Source organism: Dipodomys spectabilis, unplaced genomic scaffold, assembly GCF_019054845.1.
Source record: "Dipodomys spectabilis isolate Male_0828 unplaced genomic scaffold, ASM1905484v1 ptg000014l, whole genome shotgun sequence".
Classification (NCBI taxonomy): Eukaryota; Metazoa; Chordata; class Mammalia; order Rodentia; family Heteromyidae; genus Dipodomys; species Dipodomys spectabilis.
In genome coordinates this window covers 1,876,183-1,901,587 of record NW_024870691.1, presented here as the reverse complement: position 1 = coordinate 1,901,587, position 25,405 = coordinate 1,876,183, and the positions used below count along the sequence as shown (strand labels likewise).

Genomic DNA, 25,405 nt, shown 5'->3' with positions numbered 1-25,405 from the left:
CTTTCAGCTATGTACTGGAATTTCATAATTGTAGAGATTAAGAATATGTTTTAGTTTTTCTGTTGTTTTTTAGGGGTGGTTGGTGCTGAGAGTTGACAGGACGTTCTAGCATGCTGTCTACCACTGAGCTGGGTCCCCACCTCTGTGGGTTTGTATCTATATCTCACTGTATTCTAATGGGCAGCAAAATAAAACATCTACGTGGAGTTTCTAAATTGTACATATTGAATGCTGTTGTAGTACTATTATTTTCCACATAAAAACAATGTTTTGATGATCATGGCCCTACAAATTGGTTCCTATAACAGAATTACTTGGTTTTGAGCATTTTCTTGGGACTCAGTTATTAGTAATAATAAGGGCTGATATTCATCATTTATTATATGCCAAGCCCTTAGTGCCTTAAACACAACAACATATGGATAGGAACTGTTATTATACCTGAAGAAAGTACAGGGCACATACAAAAGCTCATAATTGGAAAGTGATACTAGGCAGTCTGCATTCAGGTTCTGTGCCTTTTTTCTCCTTCTAATGAGAGGAAGGCTTGCTCTGTAATCCAGACTGGCCTAGAACTTTAGGTTCTCCTGCTTTAGCCTCCCAAGTGTTGGGATTACAGGTGTGCACCATTAGGCTCTAAACATGCTTTTTGTGTAAAACATTTAAGTATTGGTGAGGGCTCTTTTATTGTGTGTATCATACATAATAAGATTAGGAAACTGTTTGGGCTCCTGTTATTTGGATTGTACCTTTGCTTTGCCAAGAAAACTTCCCCAGTGTTTCCTCTGAAAATCCTATATGTTTATCCTAAGAATGTGTAAATTTTCAAACAAAGTAGAACAAAAGGATAGAAGATGCGAGGACTGCTTAGTGTCTTCAATAGCATGCTGTTCAGTGTTCCAGAGCACCCTAGACATAGAATTCACAACAATGGTAGTACACATTTGTGTCTTAAGGCTGAGCAACTGTGATCAGCAGGCTGTATTTGTGCTATAATAGAGCAGCTCTTTTTTTTCTGTGAAATTTGTAAAAGTTTTTTTTTTTTTTTTTTTTTGTCCTGGGGCTTGAACTCAGGGCTTGGGCACTGTCCCTGAGCTTCTTTTGCTCAAGGCTGACACTCTACTACTTGAGCTACAGTGCCACTTTTGGCTTTTTCTGTTTATGTGGTACTGAGGAATCAAATCTAGGGCCTCATGCATGCTAGGCAAGCACTCTACAACTAAGCAACATTCCCAGCTAGTAATAGATTTTTTTTTTTAATGACAACTTCTGTGTGATACAACTGGTAAGGGGTATTTTCTGTTTTTACCAGTAGTATTTTAATGCCTTTTGATGCCTTCCCTTGGTTCTGATGCCTCCAACTTGGTTATGTTTCAAAGGGGACAGAATTCTGATTTGGTCTTCCTGATACTGAGTTACATCTTTGCTCCTCTTTAAGTTAGAGGATGCACACATGTGCGCATGCACATGTGTGTGTATGTGTGTGTGTGTGTGTGTGTGTGTGTGTGTGTGTGTGTGTGTTTTACAGGAACAATTTATCTTTAAAAAAGTAAATACATCTGATTATGACTCAATTTATTCTTGTTTTTCAGCTTGAAACCAATGTGCTCTACTCCTTCTTACATGAAGTAACTTGGATGGCCAGGAAGTTTATTCACATTTCAGCTCTGTTGCAGGTATTTATTCATCACTTGCTTTCTAGAAGTATTTACTGTAACCTTTGTAATTTTATTTTTTAAAACTGAAGGCAGTTGGATTTCTATTCTGCTAATCTTACAATATTTATTAAAGCCAGAAAAAGTAATTTAATTAATCTACTCATCCAATCCTATCACCTCCAAATGAAAGGGAAAAAACAGTCAATCTTTTAAATGTTCCTGTTAATGTTACTTATACTTTATTGCAAATAAAATAGTCTTTTTATGATTTTAGCTTTTGATCATAAGAAAGATACCCCAAATTAGTAGATAATTTTGTAGGTTAGCAGTTTGGACTAAACTCAGCCAGAAAGTTGTGGTGATCTGTACCTGGTATGGCTCACGTCACCCAGCCTGATCATGCAAGCTGATATGTGTCCCTGGCTGAAGTGGCTTTGTCTCTGCCCTGCTTCCCTCATCTTCTAGCCAGCTAGTCCTGGGCTTTTTCTAGGGTAGTGGCAGCAAAGGTTTCAAGAGTACACATTGAGGGCTGGGAATGTGTCTCAGTGGTAGAATGCTTGCCTCACATGCATGAAGCCCTGGGTTCGATTCCTCAGTACCATGTACACAAAAAAGGCTAGAACTAGAGCAGTGGCTTAAGTGGCAGAGTGATAGCCTTGAACAAAAGAAGCTCAGGGACAGTGCCCAGGCCAAGTTCAAGCTCAGGACTGGCAAAAAATTAAATAAATAAGAGTGTAAGTTGAACTGTGGTTGGTGGGACACTTCTATAATCCAGCAATTGGGAGGCTCAGGCAAGAATATTATAATATCAACTTGAGTTATATAGCAAGCTTGGGCTATATAACAAGATCCTGTCTCCCTCTCCCTCCCCTCAAAAAAAAGTACAAGTCAAGATGTATAAACAACTTGAAGGCCCTGGCCTCAGCAGTGTTTTTTCTGCTATGTTTAGTTAGAGCAAGTTATAGGGCAGCCAGGTGCAAGGTGAGGAGAATAAGTCAGGATAGAAGAACTGTAAAGAATTCAGGCCATTTTTTTCATTATTGTTCTACCACAGCCATTAATTTACTTGATGGCAAACATAACTAGGGGTCGAAATCTTTTAAGGGTCCTCTGACAGTTTAATAGTTGAACAAATGAACATTTTGACAGCGTAATAAAACACAGCTTAAATAATAAAATGTAAAAGATGTTTGTTTTACTAGGTACAGAAATGTTCTTTTGAAATGAAGGAAGGGGTAACACTGTGCAAAAAGAAATGTACTCATTACCTTTCTTATGTAACTGTAACCCCTCTGTAATTTACCTTTACAATAAAATTTAAGTATAAAAAAAGTTCCTTTTTAAAGTTCTAAGAATCATTGATTCTTTGGTAAAAATAGTTGTTACCAAATAGTTAGACCCTGGTGGCTTACACCTATAATCCTAGCTACTTAAGAGGCTCAGATCTTAGGATCATGGTTCAAGGCCAGCCCAGGCAGTAAAGTCTATGAGACTTTTAGTTCCATTTAACCACCAGAAAATAGGAGGTAGCACTGTGGTTCAAGGTGGTAAGGAGCTAGCCTTGAGCAAAAGAGCTCAGGGACAGTCCCTAGACCACAAGTTCAAGCCCCACAATTGGAAATAAAAAAAAGAAGTTACCAAAGGTTAGCTATGGTCTTCTCTTTTCCTTTGGCTTAACTAAGTTAATTAGGGTGGTTGAAAGTAAGTTCTGGATTTTTTGTGACCTTAAGAAGCACATATTAGGTAGAATGTGGGTTTAAAATATTTTCTTCTTTTTGCTAATAGTATATAAATTTGTCACTGACATGTATGTGTGAAGCATGGCAAGAAATACTGATACAGATGGATTCTCGTCTCACTAAGTTTGTGCAGGTAATGTAACTGACATTTCCTGTGGAAAGAGTTTTAAAGTCTATTTGCTTCATATGCTATATGAGAAAGGTCAGTTTAATTTATGAAATGTTAAGACCATAATTTCTTCAGACAGCTTGGCCTAACGACTATTTTCACAGAAAATATTTGCAAAAAGGAGTCTATAGTAGGTTTTGTTACTATAACAAAGTACCTGAACTTGGGTAATGTATACAGAAAAGAGGTTTTGTAGACTAGAAGTCCCAGATTGTGTGGCTCTGTTATTTTCTTCCTCTGGGACATGGCATCTTGGCAGAGGGATCACTTTGTGACCCAGGAACCAGAAAGTAGAGAAGGGTGTTCTTGCTCTTTTAGAATAACTCACTCGGCAGGATCTAACCAGGTTCCTATGAGAACTACATTTTCTTCACATAGCAGCACCCCCAGTGACCTAACCACCTCCCAGTATGCCTTACCTCTTAAAGATTCCACTACCTCAGCAGCATCATAATACATGAACCGTTGGGGGACAAACCATATCAGATCCATAGCTGACTCTTCCACCATTGGAACAACTTAATGCAGTGGGTGGGCTTTGGGAATGAGGAAGCTATTGAAACAGCTGACTGGTTGTCTCCAGTCACTGAACCTCAGATATTTCCTGTATATAAGGGCTTGAGAGAAGACAGAGGAAAGAACAGTGAGTAGATGTACTTTATAAGCTGCAAAACATGTATCACATATTTCTTTTTATTTTATCTAGGAAAAGAACACAACCACATCAGTACAGGATGAATTTATGCACTTGCTGTTGTGGGGGAAGGCAAGGTAATAAACTCCTCCTTTTCCTCCCTTCTCCCCCGATTGGTTGTAGGGCTTGAACTCAGGGCCTATATGCTGTCCTTAAGATCTTTTCGCTCTACCACTTTGAGCCACATCCCTGCTTCCAGTTTTTTGAGTGGTTAACTGGAAATAAGACTCTCACAGGGACTTCTCTGTTTGGGCTGTCTTTTTTTCTGTCCTGGAGCCTGAACTCTGGGCCTAGGCTCTGTCCCTGAGCTCTTCAGCTCAAGGCTAGCACTCTACCACTTGAGCCACAGCGACACTTCAGGCCTTTTCTGCTTATGTAATGCTGAGGAATCCAACCCAGGGCCTCATGCATGCAAGGCAAGCACTCTACCACTGAGCCCAGCCCTGTCTGGGCTGTCTTTGAATCACAAACCTTAGATATCAACCTCCTGAGTAGCTAGGATTATAGGCATGAGCCACTGATGCCCTGTTTCACCTCTCTCTCCCCTTTTTAAATCAATTTATTTTAAAAGTAAATAAAAATGAATAATTCATTTGTCCAAATGAAATAGAAAATTCTGGTATAAAAAGAGTATTAGGAGTATAGATCTCCAGGTTTTTGGATACACCCTTTTGGGTTAATGTGATCATTTTGTACAGAAATTTTAGTTTTTATGTTGCCAAACTAAACTTTTTCTTTTTGGTATCTTAGAGCTTTCCCCATCTTAAGAGCATGAAAAGGTTAATCTGTATTTACTTCTGGAATTATTTTTTATGGTTTTCATTTATTCCCTCCCGTGTTTCAGATGTGATTTCCATGGTGCTTTGTGGAAACCTCTGCCATCTTTTTCCTAAATGCTTAGATTGCTACAATATGGCTTAGTGAGCATTGCCCTTTGCCTTACTAAGCTAAGTCCTTTTTAATATGCAGTGTATCCTCATGTGTACTTAAGTGTGTTAGGGTTATGTTTTTGTTTATTTTTGTATACAAAAGAAAGTTGTATTTTTTTAAGAAAGTTGTATTTTTGTTGGGAGTAGTTTTACTTTGTTCCAAAATCTTGTTTTTTCTTTAAAATCTATGATTTTAAGCAATGTGTACAGATTTTAGATGGAGAAATGACTAAACCATCCTTTTTCATTGTAGTGTTGAACTTCAGCCCCTTTTGGTGAACCAGCTAACTGTAAAGGTGCTGTTAAAGTCATCATATTCCAGTATTCAGAAGTTGGTTATAAGTCATTTGCAGAGGTATAAAGATGATGGGCATTGCTTTGGTCTTTCTGAAAATTTACCTTTATTGTCTGGCATTTTCTTCTGGAATCTTTCCTAGCAGAATTTTTTTTTTTTTTTTGTCAGTCATGGGCCTTGAACTTTGGGCCTGGGCGCTGTCCCTCAGCTCTTCAGCTCAAGGCGAGCGCTCTACCACTTGAGCTACAGTGCCACTACCCTGAAAATTTTTTAATAATAATTTTTAGTGAGATTAAGTGATTATATAAATGTCACAAATTTCATAGTACTGTAGGATAGTGATATTTTGTTAAAATCACAAACACATTTTAACCTTTGCAAGGCAAATTGTGATTATCTTGGTCTATAAAGTTTGTGAATTCTATGAGCTTTGACAATATTTCTTCTGCTTTGGGTGATAAATATATTTCTTTCCTTTTGCTTAGTGTTAGCTGTTCCCTCTTTCCCTCTCATTCCCTCCCTCCCTTGAGTTCTTTAGTTCATTTTCATCAATGTCCAGTGTAGCTGATGGGTTCCTCTGTTGTATTTTTTCACCTGTTTCCCTCTGATTCCATGCCCTCCTCCTAGCTTCCCTTAGATGTGTGCACATATATACCCTATATGAGGTCAAGAACATGGAGTCATTTAGAAATTATATGGCAGATTAAGTAGATGTCCTTTGTTTCTTGAGTCCTGTTTACTTTGTCGTATTTCCTTGCGTTTTGGATTTTAACATCCTCATATCAGGAAGAACATGTGCTATTTATCTCTCTGCTCTTGTCTTACATCACTCACACTGATTCATTTTAGTTCCATCCATTTCTCTGCATCTGGGTTGTTTCTATATCTTGGCTATTTATTGTGAATAGTGCCTAGCTGAAATTTTTGCATTGGCATTTGAAGGGGAATCTTGGCACACTCAAGTGTAAAGATTATTTCTGCTTCATGAAATAATTTTTCACTATCTTTTCACCAAGCAAGTCTCCCATCTGGATCCCCCCACTAAACTATAAGGTATATTTTGAAATAGATCGTATATTCCTTTTTTTGTTCCACAGGGAAAATTGAGTATGTTGTATATTTTATCTTGTAAAACATATTGTGTATTTTCAATTCAACACCCTAGAATTTTGTTCTGAGTCTCATTTTACCAGGATGAAACTGAATTAGTTATATGGATGGCCCAAAGATAGTACATGGCAGAGCCACGATTCCTTTTAGTGTTCCAGGTCTCGTGTTGTTCCTTTCCATAGCTGCTTGAGTGACAGTTTTACAAGCGGATGCTGAATGTTCAGTTTAAATTTGTATACAGCCCATTATGTAATGCCTTCTGCACTGGTCGTTCTATACTTTGTTCCACAAATGTCTGGTCTTTTTACTCTTCTTTTTCCTTTTCTTGCAATGCTCTGGGTCAAAACCAGGGTCTTGTATATGCTGGGCAAGCATTCTACTAGTGAGCTATATCCCCATCCCTGTAGAATGTGTATTCCTTAGTAAATCCAATAGAATACCTCTCACAGATGCTCCTGGTCCCTTCTTTTGGATCAGTCCCCATATTTTTTCACCAGTCCCCATATTAACTCATATTACACTTATACCCTCATCCTATGCATTCCCCTCAAGGCATTTATGGCCATTGGGAAGATTACACTGTATGATCATGTGGTTGAGACCTGTCTCCCCTGTTATGCTGTAATTTCTGTGGTCACAAGGACCTGATTCTTGTCAGCTTTCTGTCCCTCGCATCTAGCACAATGTCTGACACAAAGTTGGATCTCAAAAACTATTTGTTTAGTATTGGGTAGATATGGGTGAACAAGATTGCCTACTGGCTGTCTTTAAAGTGCCAAGATTGGGGCTAAGGGGTAGCTTAGTGGTTGAGCACTTGCTAGCTTATGCAAGGCCCTAGCTTCATCCCTAGCATGGCCCCTCCCCCCAGATAGTGCCAGGACTGTGAAACACAATTTGTTCATATAAAATTTAATCGTATTGTCATGTATATTCATTTCAGTAGATGATAGCCAGATGATTGTGCTTATGTTTACAGAACTAGAGATACAATTTTTTTAATGGCAAGAAAATTAAATAGTTACCTTAAATTTTTATTTCTGAAAAATTGGAACTGTCTACCACTGCCTACCACCCTGACTAAGTAATGATACTATGTCTCCTGTGACTAAGTAATGATACTATGTCTCCTGTGACTAAGTAATGATACTATGTCTCCTGTGACTAAGTAATGATACTATGTCTCCTGTTGTGCTAGTGGCTCAGAGTCTTTATTGTATCATTTGAGTGAACTGAAAGGAATGGCTTCATGGAAGCAAAAATACAAACCCCTTGGACTGGATGCTATGGGAATTGAAGGCAGTGATTTAATATCTCGACAGAATATATTAGATATAGTTTACTTATTTAACAAGGACTATTTCTTTATATTTTTTATTTCCTTTTAGATGCTATTGATTGTGAATATTTACATTTGAAATTAATAAGAACCTTACACACATACCTGTAATCCCAGTGCTTGGTATGCTAAGGCAAAAGGATTGTAAGTTTATTTAATCATACAAAGAGTTTCAAGTCTACGAAATTTAACTTTGATTCAGTTTTTAATCTATTTATATTTGGCTAGTATGTCCAGTACAGTAAGATACAGTTTAGGAATACATTTTACTTTCTCTTTCTGTTGAGCTGTTTTTCTTTTCTTTCTTTCTTTTTTTTTTTGGTGCCAGTCTCAGAACTTAAACTCAAGGCCTGAGTGCTGTCCCTGAGCTTTTTTCTCAAGGCTAGCATTCTACCATTTGCTCCATTTCTGGCTTTTGGTGATTAGTTGGAGTTTATGAATCTCCTGGATTTTCCTGTCTGGGCTGTCTTTGAACTGCAGGCCTCAGATCTCAGCCACCTGAGTATCTAGGATGAGGCGTGAACCGCCAGCACCAAGCTTCTCAGACTCTCTTGTCATTCCTGGCTGTTGGCTCTTTGAGCTGTCTGCACTTGGCTTCTCCTGGGGAACTTTGTCACTCACCAGTATTCAGTACTTCTGAAACTAGTTTTAAGTTGTTCTTTACTCTTTATTTTTCTAAGTTTATAATACATATGCTTCCTCCTGTTCACTGTCATTATAATTGGGCTCTAGAAAGTGAAAGCTCCAGCACTTGCTCAGAAGACAAAGTGAGAGGAGAAATGACATTGCTTTTCCTGTGTTTTGGAATATTTTTGGAATTTACATTTGCTGAGAGCAAATATGATATACTAAGTTTTCTAGGATTACCTCTCACGATGACTAGAAAGTATTTAACTTCTTGATCCTCTTAAGTAGAAAAAATGTCACTACGAAGGGTTACAGATGGAGGAACAGAGCAGTGGGGGAGGGCTTTAGTGTGGTCTGGTTGTGTTAGGTAGGGGTGAAGGTATTAGCTAGGTGGAACACAGAGAAACTTTGTTTTTCACTGGTGCTGCAAGAGAATGTTAGTTACCTTACTTGATAACATAGGAGTGCTGCAATCTTTGATTTCCTAGTAGGGTGATTGATACTGATCTACCTCTCAGTGATATTATGAAACATAAAAAAAAAATACTTGTACTGCTGGGAACGTAGCTCACTGGCACACTGTTGTCTAGTATGCACAGGCTCCCGGTTCAGGTCTTAGGACCTCAAGGAAAATCAGTACAGGTATTATTTGCTTACTGTAATTATCACATAGAAGTAAACTTAAAGAGTTTATAAAAATTGAACTCATCTCTGTATTCAGAAAGTTCACCAAAATGAAGATGAGTTTGATTTATAATACTTAACGTTTTTTCATTTGTGTCAAATCCAAGAGAATTCAATTTTTGAGACCTCATTTATTTGTTGGACTAAAAAATCAGTTTCATAAAATGATGTCCAGTGGTATCAGACATTGTGACATAACATAAGTTTATAGTAGTAACTTCCTTTTGGAGTCAGTTTTTTTTTTTATTGATTAGTAATTTTTTAACAAAAAATAATGTGGGAAAATTTTTTCCTCACTTACTTGCAGAGTTAGGAAAAGAATTCATATGTCACAGAATGCTGGGAAAGATTCAGTTTTTTGGAAACACAGTTACAACCAGATAGTATCATTTATTTGCTTAATTTTTTTTTTTTTTAATTTTATTTTATTTTATTTGAGAACATACTGTACAGAGGGGTTACAATTACATGGGCAGGATAATGCATACATTTCTTACCAAGCATTGCAGCCTCCTCCTTTGTTTACCTTTCACCTCCCTTCCCAGCCTCCCCCCTCCCCCCCACCCAATCATACCCCCCCTCCCCCCCCCTCCGACATTGTAAAGCTGGTTTTGACATGACATTTTATACTTCTCATTGTTGCAACAGGTCCACCTGAATCCTTAAACGACTTGTTTGTCCCCATCTCCTCCACATGTTATACTGACATCAAATATAGTGAAAGCGGGGGTTACACTGTGGGGGAGGGACATACAATTATTTGCTTAATTTTTTGAAAGAATCGAGATGTGTTTTGTTTTTGATTGCCTTAATTTTAGGAATGTAATAATGTTTGGCTTGTAAAATCTGCTCTTCTAAGGGCTTAAATCCTGACAAGACAAAGAAGAACAGTAAGGTTTATTTTACTCTGTGACAGTTGAACAGTACTACATGAACTTTTTTTTTTCTGATTTGTTTATCTTTTTAGAATTATAGACATTAGTATAAAGAATTTCAAGGCATTTTTCTGGTGGCTTTATGTGGGTAAGTTAACTTTAACATTGTTGTTTTAACACTTTTGAAAACTGTGGAAATACATCTTAGATTTGAATTAGTCTGTTAAAATTTCAAATACTTATAAAATAGTATAATGAGCCTCCTTGTTTCCTTCTTTCACCCAGCTTCAACTGTTGTCCATCTATGGCAGTCCTATTTCACCTACTCCATGCTTCCCCCATAGAAGTATTAAAGCTAATTTGTAACACCTGTGCCCCTTACACTCACTAGTACAGTGATCCCTTACCTATCTTGGGAGTTAAGTTCCAGACACCCCCGTGATAGGTGAAAATCCCATGCTCTATTGTGGTTCACTTATTGCTCTGGAAAGTAACTATATGATAGGTGAGGGATCACTATTTCTGGTTTGTTTTGTTTTGTTTTTTAAACCTGGGATGCAATGAAGCTACAATACAGCGAGGGACAACTGTATTTCCTTAGGTTAAAATTGAGTGTTTGAGCCCTTGCTATATATTGGGCACGGGTATAAGATTTTCAAAAAGCCCTTCAGTAGCTTGTGTTACATTTTACACTCTGTTCTTCAGTCTCTGGAGCTGTGTGGTCCATGGTGGTAACCACTAACTAGCCTGTGGCTGTTGAATTGATTGAAATCATCTAAAATTACACATTTAGTTATGTAGTCAGGCTAGCCTCTTTGAAGTTCCTAGGAGTCACAGATAATCAGTGACAGCACAGAACTGGGACCATGCTATTACATTTTCATGGGCAGTGGTGCCCTTGCTAAGTGGTACACAGACTACTTTAGGACTTTCTTTGTAATGCCACTACGTCTTTGCCATTGGGTAGGCAGTTTAATTAACAAATACCTGTTGACTTCACATGAGATGGTTTGATCACCACTCTGAGGTACTTGCATTTTTTTAGGCCCATTTATACTGCTATTTTTGTGAAGTATATTCTTTAAATAATGAAACAAACATTTCTCTCCAACATATGCAACATTTAGTTTTATGTCTCATATTTGTTAAAATTTAGAGTGAAATACAAGATAAATTCCTTTTGATATGCTAATACTGCAAAGTGTCCAGATGTTCAGTTCTAATATTACAAAAGCAGACTTTATGCTTATCACTCTACTATAGTTACTTTTGTTTAAAACCTGAATGTGATCTTAAGTTACTTGAATTCTTGGTTGGATATTTTTGTTTGTTTCCTTTTTTTCAACTGTATGATTGATAGTTGGAATAGGGAACTGGAGTTTTTTCAGGCTAGCTTGTTGCAGATCTGAGTTTTAATTAGAATAAATTGCAATATTAAAAGTAGGACTTTAGAAATCCTTTCTCTGATGGGATTAGTGGTTTAGTTTTACTTATAATTATTGCGTGCTCTAACTAAGCATCAGCAGTAGAAGAGCAGTGAGTAACTGCTCAGTTCTTATCTCCAGAATGTGACACTGTTGTCACCCTGGCTTTGTCACTGACACGAGGTTATAACTTTGTTGTATTTTTTTGGTAAAATGTAATTTCCATGAAGGCATTTTTACTGCTCTGCCCCCAGCAGCATAATCAATAAGGTTTTGTTTGGGGTGAGGACCAACAATCCTGAATATATTTCAGATCCTGATTAAGTCAGATTTTAGTTCATCTTTAGTTTAATTGTTCAAAGAGAAAGTTTTTTGTAGTAAAAAGAAACTGTTCAAATGGAAAATTTAGTTCAGTAAACCTCATTTGGTATTTGAAGTATATCTGTAATAAAAATTACATTTCAAGATAATTTTTTTAAATTTTATTTTATTTTATTTGAGAACATACTGTACAGAGGGGTTACAATTACATGGGCAGGATAATGCACACATTTCTTACCAAGCATTGCAGCCTCCTCCTTTTTTTACCCTTCACCTCCCTTCCCACCCTCCCCCCTCCCCCCCACCCAATCAAACCCCCCCTCTCCCCCCAGTCGTTTAAGATAATTTTTAACTTTGTATTTCCAGCCATGTTGAGAATGACCGAAGACCATGTGCTTCCTGAGCTGAATAAGGTATGCACAGAAGTACGTATGGCCAGCCCTGTGTGTCAGCAGGTTCCATCTCAGTAGATTCAACCAACCACCAATGAAAAATATTCTGAAAATAATGCATCTGTTCCAAATATATGTACTTGTTTTTCTCTTTACTATTCCTTACACAATACAACAATAGTTATTTACATTGTATTAGGTGTTACAAGCACTCTAAATGGGATTTAAAGTGTACAGGAGGATGTGTTTTCTTATATAAAGATCTTGAGCACCTGTGGATTGTGTTATCTGTGGGGGTCTTAGAACCAATCTCTCAGATAACAGGGGACACCTGTGTAATTTCCTTACCTATTGTCCTGATTGAGCTCAGCCTTGCTCATGGTTTTGGTACTCTTACAGAGTTAGATAACAGGACGTTGGGCTTGTTATCTAAAGAAATTTGAGTGTTTGCATAATATTTTCATCTCGAGGAATACTGTTATGGATATTTGAATTTACAATTTTCATGTTTGAATGAGGTTTTATAATTCTTACAACATAGCATCCTTATACTCTTTAACTGCCTTAAGTCTTTTTATTATTGTGAAAATATTGTACAGAGGGGGTTACAATCACATGGGAAAGATAATGAGTACACTTCTTATCAAGCATTGTAGCTTCCTCCTTTGTTTCCCCTTCCCATCCCATCCTCCCCCTTCCCCCCCCCCCCCCGCTCCCCCACTTAACCCTCCTCCCCCCCACCAAAGTTGTAAAGTTTGTTTTCGACATATGACTTGTACATCTCATTTTTTTTAGTTGGGGCCTGAACTCTGGGCCTGGGCGCTGTCCCTCAGCTCTTCAGCTCAAGGCTAGCGCTCTACCACTTGAGCCACAGTGCCACTTCCAGCTTTTTTTTTTGCTTATGTGGTGCTGAGGAATCGAACCCAGGGCCTCATGCATGCAAGGCAAGCGCTCTACCACTGAGCCACCTTCCCAGCCCTTGTACATCTCATTGTTGCAATGGGTCCACCTGTATCCCTACTTAAATGATTTGTTTTTTCCCTTCCCCTCCACAAATTATAACAACATCAAATACAGTGATAGCAGGAGTTATTCCGTCTCGGGGGGGGACATACAAATGAACAAAGAAATAATCTTGTAAATGTGATAGAAACAATCGCATGAAAGAAAAAACAAACATTTGAATACATATCTTAGGGTTCATTTCCCTAACATCAACTTATCTGACCTTTTTGGCTTGACTCAGACATATACTAAGTATTGAAAACAAGGGAAACCATGGGACCTATGTTTCTTTGGGCCTGGCTTTCTTCACTTAATATAATTTTTTCCAAGACTTTCCATTTCCTAACAAATGGGGCAATGTCATTCTTTCTGATGGAGGCATAGAATTCCATTGTGTATATATACCACATTTTCTTGATCCACTCCATCTACTAAGGGGCATCTGGATTGGTTCTATATCTTATGCCTTAAGTCTTAAACGCATTTTTATTTTCCTTGAAATATAAGTACTTAAATGTTGTACCTAAGTTGAAGCCTGGAAATGAGCAGTTTCTTTCTGTGAGGATGTGAAAAGAAGCATTCCCTGAAAGTGAGCTTAGAGAACAGCCAGCCTCCTCCTTGCTCCCCACAGCCCACTCACCTGCACCCAGGCCCAAACTGTGGATTCAGGCAAATTATTGGGAAGCTTACTTTTTACCTTGATTTGTTTTCTTTTTGCCCCTTTTTGTTAATAGATGACTCAGAAAGATATCACATTTGTTACTGAATTTCTTACTGAACATTTCTATGAGGAAAGAAATGGCTATTTTTACAATTAAGTCACTTTGAAAATAATCACAGCAAAGATGGTTCATGGTTAAAAAGTAATTAGCAATTACTTTTATAAAAAGACTAATTTTAAAAAGACTAAACATAAAGTCTATAAGTAGACTTCTGTTTGTATGTACTTACAATCTGCAAAAAACTAAATGCAATGGATAGCTGTTTTATAAAATACATATTGAGTTTGTTAATTTTAAGATTATTTTCTTAATATTTTGAGCTTTTAGAAATAAACTATGTTTGTTCTTTCTAGGCTCCAGACTTTTATAATCGAAAAAGAAAATACTTTAATGTTGAAAAAGTTGGTCAGGTATGGGCTTTCTATTGAACTTGGTTTGATTTTTAAGAACGAATTTTAAGACTTTGTACTGTTAATTCATATTATCTAAAGTTTATGGAAAATAATATAATGCCAGTATAACTGGCATTGTTGTGTATTTTCTCAGCTGTCTTTGATGTCCAGCTTAATAGAAGACAGCTAATTTTAATGTCTACCTATGTGTTTATTCTGTTTTAATATGCTAATTTGCTTAATGTATATAAGGAAAATCTAACTTCAAGCAGGTGTGTGTCCTTGGAAAGGAGAAAGTACTGAACTAGTTTTGTCCTTTAACTGAGGATATTCTTTAATATTATACAAAATCCTTCCAAGTGTTGGTCTCTTGGAAGTTTTTAATGTGGAATCTAAAATTGGGTTAGTAGACACTTCATACTCAGTTTCATTAAAAATCTCTCCATCTTCCTTGCACTTTGAAAGGCACTTTTACTCATGCTTGTTTTCATAGCATCATAACTTGGTCTTTTTAGAAATATTGGTTCTGTGGCTTTTACAGATCTTTTTAAGTACTGATGCCTTCCATTATACATTATAAATATCAGGTGACTTCAGTCTACTCTAATCAGTCTTTAGTTACTGTGAAGCTGTCAGGCACTCAGTAACAGATGCAGGTGCCAACATTTTGAGTTTTGCTTAAAAGTTGCTTTTTTTTTTGAGACAGGGTCTTGCTCTATAGGCCTTAAACTTGTGATATTCCTGCCTCATCCTCTTCTAAGTGCTGGAATTACAGGCCGTTAGAACCAAGTTTAGCTGAAATGTTATTTGCAATAAATATTTTAGGTTGTTTTGTTCAAAGTCACTTTATTTTCAAGAAAATACCTGCCAAAAGTAAGAGTTTGAGGGGGTAGAGGGATGGATGAGTATGCATGTTCAAAGGGGTAACATTGACCAAGACATATTTGTCCATAAGCTGAACAATGGCAACTCCTTGTGCATCTATTTAATAAAATAAATAAAAAATTTTAAATTAAAAAATACCTCGCAAACATCTAAGTATGAAGAATCAGTTTGTCCCCTAGTCTTTTGTTTCCAAGTAAAAACGGAATGTCATTTTTAAAATTATTTATTTATTTATTATTGTGAAAATACTGTACAGAGGGGTTACAATTACATGGGCAAGATAATGAGTACATTTCTTATCAAGTATTGTAGCCTCCTCCTTAGTTTCCCCTTCCCATCCCTTCCCATCCTCCCCCCTGGAATGTCATTTTTTACAAAATGTCTGCCTTTACAACTGAAACAAGACAGTTTCAGTCTTTCTTCAAGACAACTTTGCATGCTTTGATGTGTTGTAAAATCACCCCTGTGTGCCTCCCAACTCTGTCTCAAAAAACGTTAAAAGATCTGCCATCAAGACTTGAGAATTAACAATTTAATAGTTCTATCAGGATTAATGAAACTGAATATGTGACAAAGAACACAAGAATTTGGTCCACTAGGTGAGGGGTGCAGGTACTGGCTGTTCTTTCTTCCACACCTTCAGTGCAAATGTTGACACCGTGAAAGGCAAATGACACCTTGGCACTAAAGCTGGCATTAACCTTGTAGTCAATGGAAGCATGCTGAGCACTCTCAGCGATGGGGCTACACTGTGAGAACTGCCCTTGTGGAGCATACTGTCAGTTGGTACTTGTAAAACTAAAATATAGCCCTGATAGGTAAGGTTAAAATATATCTTGAAAATGAACCACAAAATGTAAACTCTGGTTTCTACATTTACTGTACTCTGACCATTTAAGTCATTTTCATGTTGTCTAGAATTTGTCACCTCACTTAGAAAAATAATGTACCTTCAGAGAACCTGGCAGTACAACAAGATAACTTACTAACTAGAATAATGTTAAATACAGATTAGAGCCTGAATCATTGCTTAACTGAAAAAAATTTTAACTATTTTTAGTATTTGAAAGATGAAGATGATGGCCTTGTATCACCCCCTAACATGGAAGGAAACCAGTGGTATGACTTCCTCCAAAACAGCAGCCATCTTAAAGGTACTTTATGAACCAAGCAGATGTTGGCCATGTTTATACTTATTTGAGATTAAAGAGTAACCTCAAAATTTGTCTAATTTCTTCAGGCTTACTTGGCATGTCCATTTTATTTGATTAGGGAACAGCATTTTAACAAGTAGAGTATGATGTCACCATGATAGATAGAAAACACCCTGAAATTAACTGTGCTGTGGTACATTAACTATGCTGACACTAAAATTATTTTTTCCCTCCTGACACCAGCCAGTTATGATACCAGCTGAAGGTCCTGCAATGCAATTCATTGCAGTTATGACACTGAGCACCCACAATGAGCATTAGCCTCCAGGGGGAGGAAGGCTCAGTCCGCTAGACTCCTCACATTACATCAGTCCCAAGAGCTAGGTTCCCTTACTCACACCTCTGTGGGACTTGACTATGGGACATATGTCCCAACTTTCTCCCTTAAGTTGGCATAGCTTCCAGACTGGTGTACAATGCTCAGGAACACATTCAGCTTTCCTTTCCAGACTGTTTGTAATAAAAATTTAACTTGGGCATAGCCCAGTGGAAAACATCATTCAGGGTTTGATATGGAGGAAGAGGCCACAGCTTTTAGATCCTCCCAGCACTCAACATGTTCACCAACCAGGGAGCCATCCAAACCTCCCCAGTGTCTTTTTTTTTAATTATTAAGAAGGTTAGTAAAGAAGGGTTATGGTGGGCTGGGAAGTTGGCTCAGTGGTAGAGGGCTTGCCTTGCATGCATCAAGCCCTGGGTTTCATTCCTCAGGACCACATAAGCAGAAAAAGCTGGAAGTGGCTCTGTGGCTCAAGTGGTACGGTGCTAGCCTTGAGCTGAAGAGCTGAGGGACAGCTCCCAGGCACAGAGTTCAGGCCCCAGGACCAGAAAAAAAGAAAAAAGAAAAAAAAAGTTTATGGTTACGTAAGGCAGGTAAAGATTACATTTCCTTTTTTTGACAATGTCACCCTTTCCCTTACTCTCTCCCAGTTTGTCTTGGGTTTTTGATGGAGGCTTTATTATAATGATTAAGTCACTGGGGTAGAATTCAACCCCAAGCCCCTATTCCTTTCCTGCAGTCTGGCAGATGGAGCTGAAAGTTATAAGCTTCTGGTTAAGGCATAGTCTTTCCACCCCACCCAACCCTGAGGCTTTGCAGGAACCTGCCAGAGTGGCCACATTAAAATTGGCCATCACATTTACTACTCAGGATATCTGGGTTTCAGGAGCTGAGTTTTGGGAACTGGGGACAAAGGCAACATGTTTTTCTGTAATTACCTAGTATGTCACCTCTTGAACCTTAAAGTGCTGAAATGATGATTTTTTTTACCTAACACAGCTGTGAAGGGAAGTGCTGAGTGTGGGAGAGACAGTCTCAGAGCCATTTGAGCTGGTGGGCCTGAGTCACAGCTTGATTCACAGCTCTTTTCATCCCAGGCAGTTCCAGAGGCCCAGTAGGCCTCTTTGTTTTTTTTTCCTTTTAAGTTGGAGAATACGATGAGTTCTTATGGATATTGTAATACTGTATAAAATAACCATTTTAAAATAAAAAGCATACTGAATAAAACAACAAAAAAGAAACAAAGCTAGCAGTGGCAGAGTAGCCTGGACTGCTGCTGCTATCACATTGTGGCAGAGTTGAGAAGAAAGAACAGGTTTCAGTACATAGCTTATGGTTTCCAATGCCTTCCATTTTTCTAATAGCCAATAGCATTTTACTGTTGGGCTTTGGTGTAGGACTAAGCATGAGAAGGACCAAGCGAATGTAGTTGTATTAAGTGGACTGGATTGAAGGGAGATTCTGGTCATTTATTTTAACAAGGTATGTCCAAAGTATAATGAGAATTCCACCATGAAAAAGTATGGACTGCTTCTGACACTGGATTATTTTCTCCTAATCATTGGTTTGCTATAGTTTTTGTTTTGTTTCTGTTTTTGTCTGAAACCAGAAAGCCCTTTGCTGTTTCCTTATTATGCTCGAAAATCATTGCATTTTGTGAAAAGGCAAATGGAAACCATTATTGATCAGTGTTTGCAAGTGACAGCAGTAAGTTGGGAAGAAATGCATGTCTTTGTGTGGGAACAAGAGTATAGTATGTCTCATCTATGTAAATGAACATATATATTAGGATAAATTGTAAAAATGCTGATATTCAACTGGTTTTGATTGTCAAAATTGGCAGTTTCTTATGGCTTCGTTATATCCATAGTTAATTCCTTATATAAATTTATTTTACTTTATGTATTTTTAAAATTATTATAAGGTAGGCACTTATGGCTCATGCCTGTAATCTTAGCTTCTCAGGAGACTGAGATCTGAGGATCAAGTTCAAAGCCAGCTAGGGCAAGAAAGGCCATGAGACTTATCTCCAATAAACCACTTAGAAAACCAGAAGTGTCACTGTGGCTCAAGTGGTAGAGCACTAGTCTTGAGCTGAAGAGTTGAGGGACAGAGTGCCCAGTCTTGAGCTGAAGAGCTGAGGGACAGAGTTCCCAGGCCCAGAGTTCAAGCCCCACCACCAACAAAAAAAAAATTATTGTAAAGGTGATGTACAGAGAGGTTACAGTTACATAGGTCAGGTACTGAATACTGTACATTTCTTTTTCAACAATGTAACCCCCTCCCTCATTTTCTGCTCACATAAATTTAAAAATTATCGTCTTAGTATCTTTAGTGTTTTATTTGCCCCTCCAGATCAATCTCATTACAGTCTTAGTCCCAGAGCTGGTTTGTCTTGTCAGTGACTGATGTCATGAGACCAGAGGGAGGGAGTGGTCCTTTAGCACAGGCCAAGCAGGCTCCTCACCACTAGCTGCTCCCCTTCTCTCTAATGATGTTTCCAAATCTTGCTTTTCTGTAGGATGAAATTGGAAAATCAATGAATCAAGCCATCTGTATTCCGTTATATAGAGATGCTAGAAGGTAATCTTCTTTACCTGTTAGGTAGTATAATTTAGCAGCAAGTTTGAATTTTTCTCATTTTTTTTTTTTTGCTTTTGTTTTAGTGAGGACTCTCTGCACGCAGATTGTTCACATTTCCTTTTCTGTAAGTGTGTGTTCTCCTCGTCTTGTGTAAACAGTAGTTTTTGTTCTAAACTTAAATAGCTAAATACATTACTTTTCTTTCCTTAGGTGGAATAATAAAAGTTCAAATCTACAGTACCTTCTTTTTACTATTTTAGAAGACTCACTGTATAAAATGTGTATCTTAAGATTAAGGCATACTGATATTTCCCAGTGAGTATTCCTTTGAAGTTTGAACCGAAGAGATGAGAGCTTAATATTTGTAATAATAATAAGCCATTCAGCTTCCCTCCAGCATTTCGGGTTTCAGCGAAGCTGCCTCATGACTTTAGGTTTGCATCTGGGAGATGGTAATGCTGAGTTGAGAAGCTATTTGATCCCTTCTTGTTCTAGAGTTTTAACTTTTATATTAGTATATAGCCTCATATATAAGTTTTTTTAAAATAGGTTTAGGAAAATGACAGCAGACCTGGGTTATATCTAAGAACACTTAGCGATTCAAAACTGTGTTAGTAAGTACTTTATAGAAAGACTTTTTTAAATTTTAGGTTAATTATCTTTCATCAAATAAGAGATCTTGCCCACAGAGACTTTTTGAGATTCCAAAGTAAACATTCTGAAAATCAAATGATATTCAGGGTTCCATTAGCATTTTAAATCGTTTTAAGTCTCACTATGAGGGTACTATTTTATTTGTGTGTGCCAGTCTGGGGTATGAATTTAGGCTCTGGGCATTGTCCCTCAGCTTTTGTGCTCAAGGCTATTGTTTTCCCACTTGAACCACAATTCCACTTTTGACTTTTTGGTGGTTAATTGAAGATAGGAGTCTCCTGGATCCCTGCCCAGGCTAGCTTCAAATGATGATCCTCAGATCTCAGCGCTGAGTAGCTGGGATTACTGGCATGAGCCACCAGCACATGGCTAAAGGGATTTTTTTTCCATTGTCAAGAGGGGTTACAGTTAATAAGTAAGATAATAGGTACATTTCTTGTCTAACTTGTTACCCCCTGCCTCATTTTTCTCCTTTCCCTCCCCTCCCTAATCCTCCCACTTGCCAAATTGTACAGATCATTTCCAACATATTGACTTGTGAATATGGCTATTGTATTGGATCCCCCTTGTCCTTTGTCTCACGATTCTGTTCTCCTTTCCCTTCCCTAATTCAGATAAATGTATGTACAATACCAGGGTACCAAAATCAAATACAGTGACAATAGGGGATAAACCGCAGGGGGAAGAACACACCAAAGAAACAAAAAGTACATAGTACATTAAAAACAACAGGGCTGGGAAGGTGGCTCAGTGGTAGAGTGCTTGCCTTTCATGCCTGAGGCCCTGGGTTCGATTCCTCAGCACCACGTAAGCAAAAAGAAAAAAGCCGGAAGTGGCATTGTGGCTCAAGTGGTAGAGCACTAGCCTTGAGCTGAAGAGGTGAGGGACAGCGCCCAAGCCTAGAGTTCAGGCCCCACGAACTGACCCAAAAAACAAAACAAAATCAACAATAACAAAGAAAAACCTCATGTTTCCATGTCTTGGAGTTCATTTCGCTTAGTATCATCTTATATGGTCATATGTACATAGCTCTTGAGCTATTTTTCTCATCTGTTAAAATTATCCTAGATGTATACTAATTATTGAAAATAAGGGAAACAATGGGACCTGTTTTGGGGGGGTGTCTGGCTTCACTTGATAGGATTTTTTTCCCAGTCTTTCCATTTCCTTACAAATAGGGCAGTGTCATTCTTTCTGATGGAAGAATAGAATTCCATATATATATATATATATATATATATATACACACACATATGTGTGTATGTATGTATACATATGTGTGTATGTATGTATACATACGTGTATCACATTTTCTTTTTTGTTGGTCATGGGACTTGAACTCTGTGCCTGGGCACTGTCCCTCAGCTCTTCAGCTCAAGGCAAGTGCTCTACCACTTGAGCCACAGTGCCACTTCCAGTTTTCTGGTGGTTTATTGAGGATAAGAGTCTCACAGACTTTCCTGTCTGGACTGGCTTTGAACAGCATTCCTCAGATCTCAACCTCCTGAGTAGCTTGGGTTACACGCGTGAGCCATTGGCACCCAGCTTTACCACATTTTCTTGATCCATTGATTTACTGAAGGGCATCTGGGTTGGTTCCATATGTTAGCTATGGTGAATAATGCGGCAATAAACCTAGTTGTGCTGTAGCTTTAGTATGGCCTTGTTTGTGGTCATTTGGGTAAATGCCCAGCAGGTGATTGCTGGGTCATAGGGGAGCTCTTTGTGCCTTTTGAGAACCTCCACTAAAGGGAATTTTTGAATTCAAGATGTTAGTTGTCCTTAGTTATGGCCTTTAGCTGCTTAGTGATTAAGATTTTAAATCAAGCTGGTTTGCCTGACTAAGTGTTTAAATTATAGTATTCTGGAGTGGAAGTGGTAGTGTTGGTCTGGGATTTGGGAAGTAGATATGTGTGCTAACATTGCCAGTCATGTTTGTTCAGGCATTTAGATTTATTGGCTATGTAGTTGTTCCATAGGGTCTCATTCCCCTCTCTCCTTTCTTTCTTCAAGATCTGTAAGTAATGGACTAATTGCTGTGAAATTTGGGAGCTTCACCTATGCTACGACTGAAAAAGTCAGAAGAAGATAACGCCCAAGCCTGATTTGGGACAGAAGCATGTGGGATGTATGTGTAGTCAGTGCTATGTCAGATGTGCTGTCAACAAAGGGGCTCTGTCATTTGTAGGGGGCCAGATTTTCTTTTACTTTGATTCTTGTTAGCTCTGTTCACTCAGTTATATATAAGGTATAACTCATGAAATTTTCACAGGCTTAAGGCCTAGCCATTTATGTCCAGAGTTTTCTAGAACAGTGATAAAATGTCACAGATCATTTTGTTTGATCTCATGATTACTTATTTTGTTATAACTAGTTATATTTGTGAAAATTGATATAAAAGTATAAACTGATAAGGTGTTTTGTCATTGCAGGGAATATCACCTACAGTTTTAAATTATTTTGTTTTTGCTTAGTGTCAGCATAATGTTATGTGATTATGATCATTTCTGATATAACAAAACGCATCTCACTTCCAGCAACTTCAGCTGTTTAGATGCCCAATTTTATGATGATGAAACTGTAACAGTCATTCTTAAAGACACCATGGGACGTGAAGGAAGAGACAGACTCTTGGTCCAGTTGCCATTGTCGTTTGTGTATAATAGTGAAGATGCTGCAGAGTATCAATTCACTAGAACTTATGCCACAATGTAACTAACTACCTTAGTGGTAGAGGGTCTGTGTGGTTAAAGTTAGCTTTATTTTTTTAAAGGTAGGATCTCAAAAAGAGCTGAAAGTGTGGCTCAAGTGGTAGAGTACCAGGTGCTGATTTCAAAACCCAGAACCACCAAAAATTAAAAAAAAAAGTGTCCCATTGTGTATCTCAGGTTGCCTCGCCTTGAAATAACCAGGCTTGTCTCAAATTCATGAAGTTCTTGCATTGGTCTCCAAGGTGTTGAGTTGTCAGTCATATGGTACCAGGCTTAGCTTATATTTAGCTATATTTACCATATGCCAAGAATTCCAGTTTCTTAGATATGCTAGGCAATGTTTTTTTTAGTTACTGGTCTACCCATACAGACAGCTGAGCAGAAAACCTCCTGCTTTTATTTTTCTTTGTCCATCATGGGGTTTGAACTCTGGGCCTGAGTGCTGTCCCTCAGTTCTTCAGGTCAAGCCTAGCACTCTGCCACTTGAGCCACAGTGCCACTTTGGGTTTTGTGGTGGTTTATTGGAGAGAAGAGTTTCACAGTTTTTCCTGCATGGACTGGCTTTGAACCATGATCCTCCTGAGTAGCTAGGATTACAGGAATGAGCCACCAGTGCCTGCCTGGCTTCCTACTTTGTATTTTTAAAATCCTAACTTCATACAACACGCTGAAACCCACCAAACAGTGTTAGGAAAGGTGAGGAGGAGGCTAATTGCTATTAAATTTAGGAGGATCATCTACCCCAGAACTGAAAAAAATCAAAAGGTAAGTCTTCCTTCATGCTACAAAGTCTTCCCAAATGTTACAAATTTCCTAATGTTACAATTGTATGTTACCTTAAAAATTAAAAAATGGGAAAAAATGTGCCGACTTTAATCTGTGTCTTGTCCCTTGCTTTAATATTAAACTAGGATTTTTTGCTAGAATAAGATGAGGAATTATTTGGAATGGAGAAGAGGACTTCATTTGAGTTATGTTTTAAAGGAATGCATTAACTTTAGTTTGTTGTCACTAATAATTGTAAACTTGCCTTTAGTGTTTTCCAGAATTGGGACCCCAGTTCCATTGCAGAGTCTAAAGTCAGTTCTAGGAGATAGTTTTAGTTGCTTGAGGATTTAAAGTAATGAGATTCCTTCTCTAATTTAAAAACATGAGCATCTGCTCTCCTTGAAAGGGAATTGAGGATTGGGTGCATAGCTCAGTTGTGCAAGGCTTGAATTTAATCTCTAGTACTGTATCCTCCTTCCCCATCACCCAAAAAACAAAGGGCACCAAGACCTTACTAAAATGAAGCCAAGGCTCTGTGGAATGTAGTATTTTTACAGACTGTCTTATCACCTGGGAATGGAGTGTGGGTGGGAGTAGGACCCCAGTTGCCCCAAACCCCTCCTCTAGTGAATGTGGGAGGTGGAGGTCCTGTTTGATTCCTGGGCTGTTTTTTCCTCCAGGCTAGATGAACAAAGCAGTGTTATTTCCACATGCACCCTGCACTTTGAGAAGCACTGGCGGTTACTGGAGAGCATGAAAGCTCAGTACGTTGCTGGGAATGTTTTTCACAAAGTGTCCTGTGTGGTGAGTATGGCTTTGTTTCTATGCAGCATCCTATGAGTACTCAATCATGTCATCTCCAAGGCTCATTCTCTGCTTGTCATTCTGTCCCTTGATTTCAGTTAACTGAGCAAGCAGCAGGCTAGTTATTTTGTTTTCTTGTTTGGAGAAACTTTGAGTAATTAAGAGCAATTTCAGAGCCAGGTGCTGGTGGCTCACGCCTGTAATCCTAGTTACTCAGGAGGTTGAGATCTGAGGATCTTAGTTTGAAGCCAGCCCAGGCAGGAAAGTTCAAGAGGCTCTTATCTCCAATGAATTACAGAAAAAGCCAGAAGTGGCTCTGTGGCTCAAGTGGTAGAGTGCTCACCTTGAACAAAAGGATAGCACCCAGGCCCAGAATTCAAGCCCCAGGACTGGCAAAAATAGTTTGGCTTCTAAGTTACATAAATTCACCATGTGGTGTGTGGAGATCCTTTTATGTAAAATGAAGGTGGAATTGGGTGATTTTATAGTAAATTGCTAAAAATATAACTTTCCTATAAATCTATTCTTTGCTTAAAGCTTCTGATTTCTGCTTCATTTTATAAAATTTGTTTGCAAAGCCATTAGTTAGAAAATTGTTAATGTGACTCCTGACACCAGTGGCTCATACCTATATTTCTAGCTGCTCAGGAGCTGTGGCTCCACTAGAACGCTATGAGCAAAAGATGCTCAGGCCCTGTGTTCAAGTCCCAGTTCCAGGTGCATGTGCGCTTTCACACACACACACACACACACACACACACATTAATGTGCCTTTTCTTTAGTTAAGTTCAAGTCTCCATCATGTAAGAGTATTTGAAATGGACATCGATGATGAATGGGAGCTGGATGAGTCTCAGATGAAGAGAAGGAAGCCAGTGGTAAGCCTGTGACGATCAAGGAGGAAGTGCTGTCCGAGTCAGAGACAGAGGCCCACCACGCCTCTGCTGATGCTCCAGCCCCAGAGATAGTCGTCAAAGTGGAGAAGCTTGACCCTGAACTGGACTCATAATCCAACTTGCCATTGTTTATTACATGTTACTGTGGCAGAAAGGACTTAGAAGATGGACTGAGATGTCTTGGGCTGTGCTTAATTTTCTTTGTATAACAAAGAAATAAACAGTAACTTTTTTCATA

General features: G+C 38.3%; 1 long non-coding RNA gene and 1 pseudogene across 1 annotated transcript; both read left to right on the top strand.

Moving 5' to 3' along the window:
• Positions 1-103: 103 nt before the first annotated feature.
• Positions 104-25,405, top strand: LOC122095259 (annotated as a pseudogene).
• LOC122095269 lies at positions 5,496-7,846 on the top strand. The gene is made up of 2 exons (XR_006145082.1): positions 5,496-5,544; positions 7,790-7,846. It is a non-coding gene; the product is annotated as an uncharacterized LOC122095269 (long non-coding RNA).